Source organism: Urocitellus parryii, chromosome 5, assembly GCF_045843805.1.
Source record: "Urocitellus parryii isolate mUroPar1 chromosome 5, mUroPar1.hap1, whole genome shotgun sequence".
NCBI classification, from domain to species: Eukaryota; Metazoa; Chordata; class Mammalia; order Rodentia; family Sciuridae; genus Urocitellus; species Urocitellus parryii.
The window spans coordinates 13,266,196-13,278,327 of NC_135535.1; the positions used below are offsets into that span (position 1 = coordinate 13,266,196).

At 54.2% G+C, this 12,132-nt stretch overlaps 1 protein-coding gene across 4 annotated transcripts in view; it reads left to right on the forward strand.

The window, feature by feature from the left end:
• Large1 (LARGE xylosyl- and glucuronyltransferase 1) overlaps positions 1-12,132 on the forward strand; it is a 506,960-nt gene that overhangs the window by 24,635 nt on the left and 470,193 nt on the right. The gene's annotated exons all lie outside the window — the stretch shown is intronic.

Genomic DNA, 12,132 nt, shown 5'->3' on the forward strand with positions numbered 1-12,132 from the left:
CCACCCAGGCCTGGATCTGCATTTCAGCTCCAACGTGCCCCTGTGAGATGCTGGTGACATTCTTTTATATTCTCTGAGCCTCGGTTTCTTCAAAGAAATACGAAAAAGAAAACATGGAATAGGCATAAAATCTGTATCACAGGGTTGTGCAGGTTAGTTTTTTAAAAAGCTAATAGTTTTTTTTTTTTTTTTTTTTTTTTTTTAGGACCAACTGTGTAACTGTGTGCTACCCATTTTTTTTTTTTTTTTGCTTCTGTGTGAATCAATTCACTTGACCCTTTTAATCCTCACATCACACTCTGAGATGGAATAAACATGGTGGTGGCCTCCACTTTGGCACCTCGGAGTTCGGGAGCTTCCCATGGCTACTGGGCCAGCTGTGGGGGAGACCCTGGGATCTGAACTGCAGAATGAGGCGCTCGGCTGGCCCTCAGCCTTGCTAACTTGGGGCCTGGAAATGGGCAGGTGCACGTGGATTGCTAGTTCCCCATCCACTTCTTTTTAGAGCTGGCCTCTGCTCTTCTCTCCCAGTCCTGAAAAACTGCCGGTCAGCTGGGTGGGGAGGGCTGGATAGCCGGTTCCCAGCGTAGGGGGCAGAGACCAGGGTCCTGCCTGCAGCACCGAGATGCTGGTAATTCATTTGCCAACGTGTGTCTCATCTGCCCACCGTGAGATCGCACAGTGCACAGGGCGGGGACGGTGTCCGCTATCCTGGACCACGGTGCAGCCCTGATTCCCAACTGCATTCCGAGCACTCAGGAAACAGCAGATGAACGAAGACTCTTGCACACGCCTCTCCTGCCCCTCTGTGCTGGTTCTTCCAGACCACTCTTCATTCCAGCCCCAGTTCACATGGTCCCATCTCCATGTAGCAAAAGCCCCAGCGTGAGTCTGTCTCACTGTAAAGTGTATAGAGTGGACGTGGAGGCTGGGAATGGAGGCCCCTGTGAGTGCTGTGCAGTCTTCTTTCTTTCCTCCCTGCTCATGAGCCCTGTGGGACACCAAGCCCAGGGCCAGCCTCCCGGTGTCATGTCCCCTCAGCAAATGGCCTTGACATGAGTGTACCTAACGGAGGCCCTTCTCTGAGAAGTGTGACTCAACACCTCTGCTGGAACCTCACAGGGGACCCAGAAAGAGAGGTTTATTGAAAGAAACCATTTCTCGGATACAAATTATTCCAGCTCCAAAATCTCAGACTTACGGATGGGTGGACTTCAAGGGATATGCTTTCTTTTCTCCCCATGAAAAAGATGTCACAGCGGAGCCGAGGAGAGCTGTCAGAGCACAAAAGTCCGTGGAGCCCAGGAGGGAGCCTGTTCCTGGACCTTTGCCACGGAAATCGTCGGGACGGCTGCGCTTGCCAACCTGACAGCTCTACCGGAGGATGAGCAGGGAGTGCCCAGCGGCCTCGTTCCCAATGAATGGCGGGAGGCGGGGCTTGGGGGAAGGTCCCGGAGTTCACAGGAGAACCGAGACGTTCTGAAAGGAGCTCTGGAAGCATTGGAGGGGCAGGTGGCACCTGTGGTTGATCAGGGTTGGACACCTGTGGTTTTCTTTTGGGAAAGTGAGGAGGGTCCTGGAGGAAGCTCAGGCTATAGGACCAGGCTCCACCCCTATGACCTGGCGGGCCAGAGTCCTCTGACGCCACACCACATTGGGGATGTATTTCATCCTACTCTGGGGGGGACTCAGATATTCAGGCCACAGCAGACCTCATTTGATATTTGCAGACAGTGGATTCCCTTCCTGTGGACTTCTGCCTCCTCCAAGCCTGGAGACTCCCCCCTGCCGTCTGTCACCCAGGTTCCGAGTCAGCCTTCCCCACCGCCTTGCCCAGGTCAGCACTTGCCCTCTCTGGGCTGTGTGTACAGACCTGTCAGGAGGTGTTCTCAGTGGGTTTTTAAGGCTTTTGGGAAACGGTTTGGCGAACTTCTTCCTCCCCTCTGCACCGGAAGCCTCCTGTGGGCAGGGGGTGTCGCACCTGTTCTATTCTGCAGCACCCAGCACAGTGACTGACTTAGTGTTCAATACCTATTTGGAATTTAAGGTTTTTTTTTTAAATTTTGATATTTTTCTATATTACTGTTGAAATAACCTTGAAATAAAAACAAGTCAAAACTAGAGTTCCCTGCCAGTTCCTTTTCTCTAAAAGTGACCCCTTGTCACTCAAGGTGGAGGAACTTTGGGTAGGAGGGATGGGCTGCCCTTGGGGCAGGGACTGAGTCCTGAGGGCCAAGAGATGGAAAGCAGGAAGTGGATCTGTTTGGCTGTTGGCTGAACACCAGGGCGCAGGTCCATCCTCGGCCAGCTTCCGTGGGATGCAGGAAAAGTGACACAGCCTGCACCTGCACCTGGCCACTCACCTGAGATGTTCAGCTGGAGGGACCCTGCACTTCAGGGCTAACCTTCTGGATTTCATGTCTTTTTATAGTATCAAGAGACTCAGGCTCCAGGGGGAGGTGGCTAGGAGGTCGTGCTTAGGCATCGACCTGGAGGGAGCCTCTGGGTGGACTCAGCCTTCTGTTTCGTCATAGTTGCACCTTTGGTTGCATGGCCTTTGCAGGTTGCAGGGCACACCAGCCCTGTGTTGCTGTCTCTGTATCACAGGGCCCTCAGTGGGTACCTTGCGGAGTTGCTGTGCCGTAGCCATTCCTGGTTTGCAAGATAGACAGCCTGAGGAGTGCATGTGAACTTGGGACTTGGGAATTCACCAGGCCCTTGGCCACCCCAAAGTCAGTGTCTGCCACGCTGTGCTCCTGGGCTCAAGTCAGCCTGCGTTTGCCGTGTCCCCACCACAGAGGGTCAGTCAGGATTCCAGCTTGACATAAGGTGCCTTGGGGCTGTTCTGTTGGTCCTGAGGAGCACAGCGTCTGTGTGGAAGGCGATCCTCATGCCATGCACACCGGGGTCGCGGGCAGGGGCCGCTCTCACTTTCTGATCTGAGTGGATGACTTCTCACCTGAGCCTGGGTCTCTGCCTGGGTGAAATGGGGATCAGTGAGTTTATCAGATGATGAATATCATTCCAAACCCGCCCAGCTCAGCCTTCACACACGTCCCAGGTAGCGCCTGGGCCTCCAAAGGTCTTCCCCGCCTTTCTGTTGAAGCACCCCCCCCCCCCCTTTTTTTTCCCTGTGGAAAGCCTCTGTGTTGTCAGTGCTATCCCAGGCCTGGGTGACACTGCCCCTGTGCTTGGCCGCATTTCAGAAGCTGCAGTGATCCCAGCTTCAGGGCAGGGGGAGAGGATTTGAGCAGTCAGGAAACTCTGGGCTTGCCATTGCCCCTTGGAGAGGAGGTTGTCTTTGGGAGCACGTGCACAGGCTGCGCAGGCCCAGGTCACACAGGAGGTGGGAGGCCCCGCCCCAGCCTGCCCTCCCCTCCCTGGGCAGGTGGATTCAGGTGAGTTGCCGCCCTCAGCACTAAGCAGTGACCTGGAGCATCTGGCAGCTCTGCAGATCATGGCATCTGGCCTCTCCGGGCCTCCCCAGTCTGGCCTTGCTCGGGCTCCCACTGTCCCCAGCAGAGTTGTGACATTCCAGCCAAACTCACGGTGCCTGGCGGTGGCACGAGGCTCCCCACGGCAGGCCCTTGCTTGGCAGGCACCGTGTGAGGCTGTAGAGGGGTGTGGAGCTTGACACGTGGGCAGCTCCTCCGGCTGCCTGTCCCCTGGAGAGCCATGTGAAGGGCACACTCAGAGGAAAGGGGTGTGACACAGGGCCACCCGGTGACCTTTGCAAATGTAGAGTGACTTTGAAGTCTTGTGTTCCCAGCAGCCTGGAGAGGGAGCTCAGGGGTGACTGGGGAGCTGGCGTTGGCTGGGGCTGACCCCGGCTCCCTCCCTGAGCCAGCAGCCTCCTCCTTGAGGCAGAGTGGCCAGCGGGGACCAACTCTGGTGGACTGGCCTCCACACCTTCATTTGCTCAGTGAGCAGATTGAGAGGCTGTTGGTAAATGCAGTGATAGGAGTCCCTCCCTCCGGTAGCTTTTCAGCTACGTGAAGTGGACAGATGAACAAGCTGCACAAAGAGAACATTTGTCCCCCTCTGATGACAAGTACCATGGCTGGGGGGAGGGGTGTGGGGTAGGCTTGCTGTTTTTAGTAGGTTGGTCAACAGGGATTTGTGCATGTGGTTTGAACACATACCTGAAGAATAAGAAGGAATGAGTCATGGAGCTATCTGGGGAAAGAGCTGAGGCTGAGGTAAGCGCAAAGGCCCTGAGGTCACTTCTCAATTGCTCAGTCAGAGACCACAAGGGGGTCATATGCCTGGAAGAGAGAGAATCCCCAGAAAAGTCGTGGTAGATGATGTCAGAGAGGAGGCGAGGCCCATTTTTGTGGGGTCTCATGGGCACTGGAAGAGAGGCAGGAGCCAGCTCGTATTTATCAGGATTGCTTGGCTACTCCTGGGTTGCTGATTGCCTATAGACAGCAAAATATAAGCAAAGAGACTACAGAGGAGGGGCTTGCTGTCACTGAGACAGAAGATGAGGGTGTTTCGGGCCAGGGTGGGTTATTAAGGCATCGACGAAGAGTTACCTTCTCTCTAATCCTGGGGTGAGTCGCTTCAGCTGATTGACTTTGATTTTCTCAGCTCTACAACGGAGATGATGTTGCTGGCACGTCCCAGCACAGTTGCACGGTAGCCAAGTATCGCCCAGGAGCGGAGGGGCACTTCCCTTACTTACCTCCTGGTGCTGGAGGTTGTCACGCTGCCCCTGCCATCTCATCCTGCTGAAAGGTGCGTCGCTGCTGAGGCTGAAGCAGATCCCAGCCGCTGCCTGCTGGACAGGAGCCTCCAGAGTTGGAGGCCGGGAGTTTGAAGGGTTCTGGTCCAGCCTGCCCCTGTTTCTGATTTGGAATCCGGGCCCAGCGGGAGGAGTTTTCCCATTTGCAGCGTAATTCGCCCTGTGGATTTGAGGAGGGGCAGGAGGGATTTGGGATCCAGTGTGAGAAAAATCGGATTCCAGACTGATACACTAGGAGCGCTCCCTCTGCCTGCCTGCCAGCCCCCGTAGTTTGGGCCCCTCGGTGGAGTTCAGGGTGATTAGAACAAGAAGGGGGAGGCGCAGCAGGAGTCCTGGGAGTCCTGGTCCCTGTGTGAGCAGGGCCCCCCCTGCCCTCCGGGAGCCCATCTCACGGGCTCCTGGGGGGGTCGACGTGGGATCATCAGGTGCGTTTTGCTACTCTGTGGAAGGCATGAAACTTTCACTTGCAAAGTACCTTAATTCCAGCCCCAGTCTCCCTTCCTATGACGAGATCAGGATTGCGGGTCAGGCTTCATGAGTGACGGAGCCATTGCTGCCCTGCTGAATTTTATCTTTGTTTTTCCTGAGCTTTGAGGACCCCTGCCGCCCAGAGTCTGCCGGCTGCCCTGGGCTTCCTCCCCCCGCCCCCGGAGGGCAGAGGTGGGAGCGGTGGGGCATGACTTGGATACAGTCAGACTGGCCTTCAACAGAGGCCTCTCCTGGGTCCAAGGTCACCGGCCTTTTCCACTGAGTAGAAGGACAGAGAGAATTGAAGGGGGCCCTTTCGCTGGGGAGAAGGGGCGTGGATCGCTACCCACTCGACCGAGGTTCTGTCGGAGGCTTTCAATCCACGGAGTTTGTCTGTGCTGGGCGCAGGGTCACCTGAGGACATGTGTAGTGTCCACCTGCTACCAGGGATACAAGTCCTCTGTACCACTGAGTGTCCGTTCAGTGGTCACCACACTCTGGGGCGCCTGTTCCTTTAGCAGCCTCTTGAACCCTTGTTGTGATACCGTGAAGCCTGTTTCCTGAACACCCCAGGATTAAGAGGGTGGAACACTGTCTGTATTGGGGTCTCTCCTCGAGTGCGATCCCTGGATCTCGATGCTGCGTGTCCTAGGAGAGAGCGCTGCTAATTCAACAGAACTAATTAAATTGGGCATTTATGTTTTGATGACATTAAAAAAAATTGCCCTGATTAATTTGCCATTGAAAACATATTTTCATAAAATAAGACTTGTGCTTTTCAGCCAGGCTCCCCTCCATCTTTAAAAGGATCCGTTTATTCCCTGCGTTTGAGAAACTCCATTGTAGTGCTTAGTGCTGGTGCTTTTTTACCCCCGGCTTCTCAGAGTCCTCTTGGTGGGGAGGTATAGACCCGCCCTCCCTCCAGATGCTCCAATTTCTTTTGAATTTTCCACCTGCTCCTTTGGAGAGCTGGAAGTGACTTCACCTGGTGACCCCGTGCAGGGACCCCCTGGGCCCGGGCCTGCTGCGGGCCCTGAGTAGTTTGCTCATTAAGCCAGACTGTCAGCCGGGCCGCGTGTCTGTGTGTGACGCTCCTTTTCCGGCCCCAGGGGGCTCATAACTGTGCTTCTGGAAACCTGGTACACAGGAAGGCATCTGGAACATTCGAGCTTCCATATGGGAGCCTGTCAGGGAATGTCATCGTGCTTTGGCCTGGCAGCCTCCGTGGCATCTTTATTGAAAGTTGGGGGAAAAAAAAGAAAAGCTACTTGGAAAGTGGAAGGGGACTGTTTGGAAGGATGACATTGATTCTTTGCAGTAGATGACCCGAGTACATCACCTTAGAGATATGCAGCAGGCCTTCAAATAAAAAGTACCGTGACACACGGAATGCATCCTTCCTTTTCTTCTGTCCCTCTGCTGCTGTGCTCCCAGTGCACAGCGTGACACGCAGTGGGGCAGGTGGGAGGTGGAGCAGGGCAGTCACACCAAGAGCGTCTGTGACACAAGCAAGAGAAGCAGAGTGACCATGTCCACATGGACAATTTTTCTAGGATTTAAGACAAGATCTGTATCAGCTGATGGTGGGCACTTCTGGTCCTTCATGGTGGGGACGGGCTGTGACTTGTGCACTGATAAGGAACAGCCCTGATCTCCCGTCTCTTCCAGCTTTGGGGATCTGTGGAACACGGGCCTGAGGACAGCAGCTCACGGGACCGTCAGGGGCCGAGGAGACGTCACACCCTAGGTTAGATCCCCTCTGCTCTTGACTCCATGGAACATGGAGATAGATTAGATTTTGACTGAGACCTTCTACCTGGCCTTTCCTGGGCTCAAATATTCTAGAAAATATGACAGTTGTGCTGGGCCCTAAAGGCTGCAGGACTTTTTTTTTTTATTTTGCTTCAGCTTAAACCTGTTTTCTTGGCCACTGCAGAAATAAGAGCATGTTATCGTGGGTGGACACAATTTGAAGTGCTTGATTAACCCAGCAATTAATAAAAATGAAGAGGTGACAATTGATGTTACCAGGCTACCATCAAAAGCAATGCACTTGGCCTCCCTCCAGGCAAACAGATGGGTGGAAACACCACCCGTGGGGAGGAACATCGGAATTTGGAGGAGGAAAGCTGGTTGGGAAGGGGACTCGGCGAGGAGCAGGGTATCCAGAGGGGTGGGTCGGCTGACCGTCTCATTCATCTAATCCACAGATTGCGCTGGGTGATTCCCAACACAGTGTGACACTGTGCCAGGGGTCCAGGAGGCCTGGGGAGTCAGGCTTAGCCTCCTGTGAAGAGGTGCACAGTGTTGGGGGCTATGGATAGGGAAGCAAGGGACTCTAGTGCATCATGGTCAGTGCAGGGTGGACAGAGTCTTAATTCACGGGTGACTGAAGGAAGGGACAGCTGGTTTCATGAGAAGGGAGAGAGCAACAAGGAGTTTATGGAGAAGGCAGCTTGAGTCCCACGTTGCAGGGTGGTTGGTTGGAAAAGGCATTCCTGGACCTGGAGCTGGGGGCCACTGGTGGGGACACAAAGAAGAAGGCAGGTTTGCAATTGCCAAGTGGGACACACCAGCTTTAACTCTGTCTCTGCCGCTGTCTGGGTGGGTGACAGTGGCAGGCCACTGACCTTCTCCGTGAGTTGCTTTCCTCATCTGCAGAGTTGGGTGAAGGTCCATATCTCGTGGGCTCTCGGGAGGATTCCTTGTCAGTTTGCAGAAGGCTCCTGGGGCGGGGCTCGTGGAGACGCTCCTGAGCAGTGGCCCTGTGGTGCCCGGGTCCCTTGCTGCACTGCGTGTAAACAGGAGCAAAGGTGGGATCGCTATGCCGCCAGGTAGCAAAGGCGTCTGCACAGCGTGCGTGCCAACATCATCTTGCAGACATTTACCCACGCCCCCGTTGCAGCGAGTCTCGCAGTGAGGTATCAGAGTCTTGCCCTGTTAGACACAGCCACCATCAGTGAGCCCGGTGGCAAGTGATGACATACTGGCCCTTTGTCTTTTCCTGGGGCGGTGACCTGCAGAGGTGCTAGTTCCATAAGCAGATGCAAAGCATTAGGTGAATTAGTGTCGGGGAAGGAAGTTAGGCCCTGCATCTGGTTACATCCAGGTGGGTGCTGGCTGCCCCTGCTTCAGCCGTGTGACCTCAGGCAAGCCCCACCGCCCCTCCCAGGACGAGTTTTGACCTCCACAAATTGAAATTTATGTATTTACCTACTGAGACGTGACATTTTCTCTTGTGAGCTACAAGGAAAGTTCTTTGAGGGAAGAAACTGCCTTGAATAGAAAGGGAAGGGACTGTAGCCACACGAGTGATGTGAAATTTACCAGTAGCAAAGTTTAAAAGAAGAAAAAAAGATGAGATTAATTTTAATAATATGTTGGACGTAATGCCGCCTAACCACAATATCTCCAAAATCAAGACTTTGCATTCTTTATTTAATAACAGTTTGAAATCTGGTGTACGTTTTAATTTGCAGCAAAGCTCCATTCAGACGAGCTGCATTTCAGTCATCCAGTAGCTGCAAGGGCTTCTGGCCGCCATGTTGGACAGGGTGGCTCCTGGTGGGAGCCAGTGACACAAATAAGGTCTGCAGGGCAGGTGATTTCTTTCCTCCGTTCTCCCCTATCCTGTTTTCCAATCCCTTTCTCCATCCGTCGCTCTTCTGCAGCTCTTCCTGTGAGGAACAGAGAGATAACTGGCCAGTGGAGACCACAGTGAATGCTTTGTGTATCTGGATTTTTAGAGGAAAAGGAGACTGGGATGAGTTTCATGGAAAGGCTCAGAGGGGGAGGCGAATCCCTGGGAAGTCATAGAAGTCTTGAGAATAGTAGTAGCAGCTCAAGAATATTAAGCATTTATTTTACGTCAGGCACTGTTCTCAACATCATACTGGACCATTTTATGTAATCCTTCCTGAACCCTAGGAAGTAATCATCTCTCCCATTTTGAAAATGGGATCACTGAGGCAAGAGAGGTTAAGATACTTTCTCAGAATCACACAGTAAGGTTGGAACTCACATTGAGAGTTCTGTTGTGCCATTACCTCAAGAAATCCTCAGGGAAAAAACATGGAGGAGGCTTTGGGCTTCCGTTTGGCCAGGACTTGGTAGCTTACTCCAGAGAGGCTGGAGCTCGAAGGCCCGAAGGAACCTCTGCCCTCAGCTGAACCTTGCAGTGCTGTTAAGAGTACATTTTATGGCAACTGTACCACCTGGGTACTCGGTCCCTTCCCTTTAGGCCCACAAAATGAACTTTTTAAAAGAAGTTAGCCTTGTTCACGTCTAGATCAGTGGCTGGCACACAGGAGAGGCTCAGAGGGGTCGGTGGAAGTCCGTGAGCAGCTCTGGAGGCCTTGGAGGTGAGGAGCTGAGTCTGCCAGGAGCCTCCAGAGGCCATCGTGACTTTGGGGGTGGCTATATAGATGTGGCCTAGGGGAAGGGGCTCAGGAGGAGACATGGCCTGCCTGTTCAGATGCAGAGTTCCTGCTGAACTGAGGACAGTCATAAAGGCCAGCGGATGTGTCCCCTGGCAAAGGCTTTTACCTGTCGATTTTTTAAATTGAAAAGCAGCATGGTACCTTGTAGAGTGCAGGAAGAACAGGGTGCAGCTTGAAGCAGCTTCACAAGGCACCCTGCCTTTACAACCAGCACCCAGGTCAGGGGTGGGGCATCCCCAGGGCCCCGCCCCCACCCCTTGTCCCTCCCTGGGGTTATCCACTGTCCTCAATTCTGACCCCACAGATGGCTTCATGGGCCCACAGTGTCGATGGCTGGGGCTTACCCAGGACTTACCCAGGACTCAAGGCTGGAGATGAGAGCTGTGTGCTCCAACAGCTGCGTTCTTGACCATCCCGTATATTGTTTTCTATGACCTTTTATCTAAAATCCCAAGATTGGGACATTCAAGTTAAGCTGGGAGTACCTGGCTTGGGGCTGTGGAGGAACCAGCCCAGGTGCAGGTGCACGCCCAGGCCCAGGGGGACTGAAGCCCACTTCTCACCTGCCAGAGTGACATGGCTGGCAGGGTCCATCCTGGATGGGGCTGCAGGAGGTCTCAGACCAGGGAGCATGTGGGTTCCTCACTGTCCCCTACTTCTGACCCCCACTTGCTGGGGACAAGGGCTCTCCGGCACTGGCCAGGGCAGCTCCCAATTAAACAAGTCAAACAGCTCATTCCCGCTAAAGTGTTCCGTGGCCGAGTGCCTGTAAACCCACCCCCCGCTGCAGGGCATGGCGGGGTCTGCTGCCTGGGGTTCAGCATGAGTCAGTGCTCAGGGGATGCCGCAGGCGTGACCGGCTGAGGAGGGCAGTCCTGCCCGGCCTGGAGTCCCCTGGAATGCTCCAGGGTGGCATATGTGTTTTAGGCAGAGGAGCTTTGCTCTCTCTCTGGCGTGGCCCTCTGCCCCCACGGTTCCCTGATCAGGAGGGACAGGTGGTGGCTGTCATTCTGCAGTTGGCCTTGGCCTAAGAGAACTTGGCCGATGCTCTGGAATGGAGCTCCCTCCTGCCCCTCCTGCCCCCAGCTCCTTTGGCCTGGAGACTGCAGCTTGACCCGAATAGCCATGGGCAGCCAGCTCCCCAGCCTGCCTCATCCCGCGGTCCTGGGGGTGGGGAGCGGGCGGAAATGTACGCCACTGTGCTTGGTTCCATGTCCTGGGGACTGAAACTTAATTCAGAGAGACAATAAAATCACCCTTCTGGAGGCAGTGGGAATCCTCCTGAGTGAGCCAAGAGTCCACGCTTACCCTCTGCTGGCCGCTGGGCCCACGTAACATCACAGATTGTGTGGTGTCACTCTGGAGCGGGGAGGCCTGGGGAGAAGTCCACATCCTTTGCTTAGCTGTGTGACCTTAGATGAGTTCCTTGACTTCTCTGACCCTCTATAAAATGGGGATTATGATCGTCCCTACCTCCTGAAGTTGTAAAAAAAATAATGAGTCCATGTGAAGCACTCAGAGTACTGCCCAGCAGCTTGATGGTCCCGTGATCATTCATAGACTGGGATGGATGGTTACAGTCTTCTGAGCCTTTAGGTGTAGTGGGGTAGGAGACTGAGGCACAGACAGGCTAAGTTCCTGGCCCAGCATTTCACAGCAGCTGAGCAGCTGAGCTGAAATTCAAACCAGAGATGCCGGACCCCCTGGCTCCCCAGGGACTGATGGGCAGAGCCATCAGAGGCTTGGTTGACTTTCCACCTGAGGATTTATTTCAAAAAGATACCTCTGTCCCCAAAAGACTTTCAGGAGAACAGGGCAAATACTCTTATTTCATGATCCATTTAAAATAATAAGCATAGCTGGTGCTTATTGAGCAAACTGTTCCATTTCTGCTGTGGCATTGACATGGTTTAATTGTTTGGGTCAGGCCCTGAGGCCTTGGTGGGAAAAGTTTGGGGACCAGGTCACCCTCGCACCCCATCTCCTCTGCGTGGCTGAAGACGGGTGCCCCCGACAGGGGAGGACAGTCACAGTGGCGCCTTCCAGAGGCCCACACCCGGGCTTTGATCTTTGCACCTGTGGCGGGGGCCAGAGGCCTGGTCCCCCAAACCCTTAAGTTTGACAAAGCTAAGAAGACAAAGCACAGCCTGTTTAACCACTGTACCATTTCCTGGATCAGAGGACAGGAATGGAGGAGGAGGGAGAGAGAACTGTCAGGGAGGGCAGAGGAGGGAGCTGTCAGGGCTGGGAGGTGAGGAGGAGCAGCAGCGGGAGGAGGGAGGTGAAATGGGTGACTTGAACTTGGCTCTTCCTGCTTTCAGAGGGTGGGGCAGGACCAGAGGTGGGAGGCAGATCCTAGGCTTGATGCAGAGAGGAGGACCAGGAGGAGAGGGGAGTCGCAGGCAGGCTGGCAGGCAGGCTGGGGACAGGGAAGAAGGGCACGTGAATGGGTGAACTAGAACAGCCCAGGCATCCTTTGGT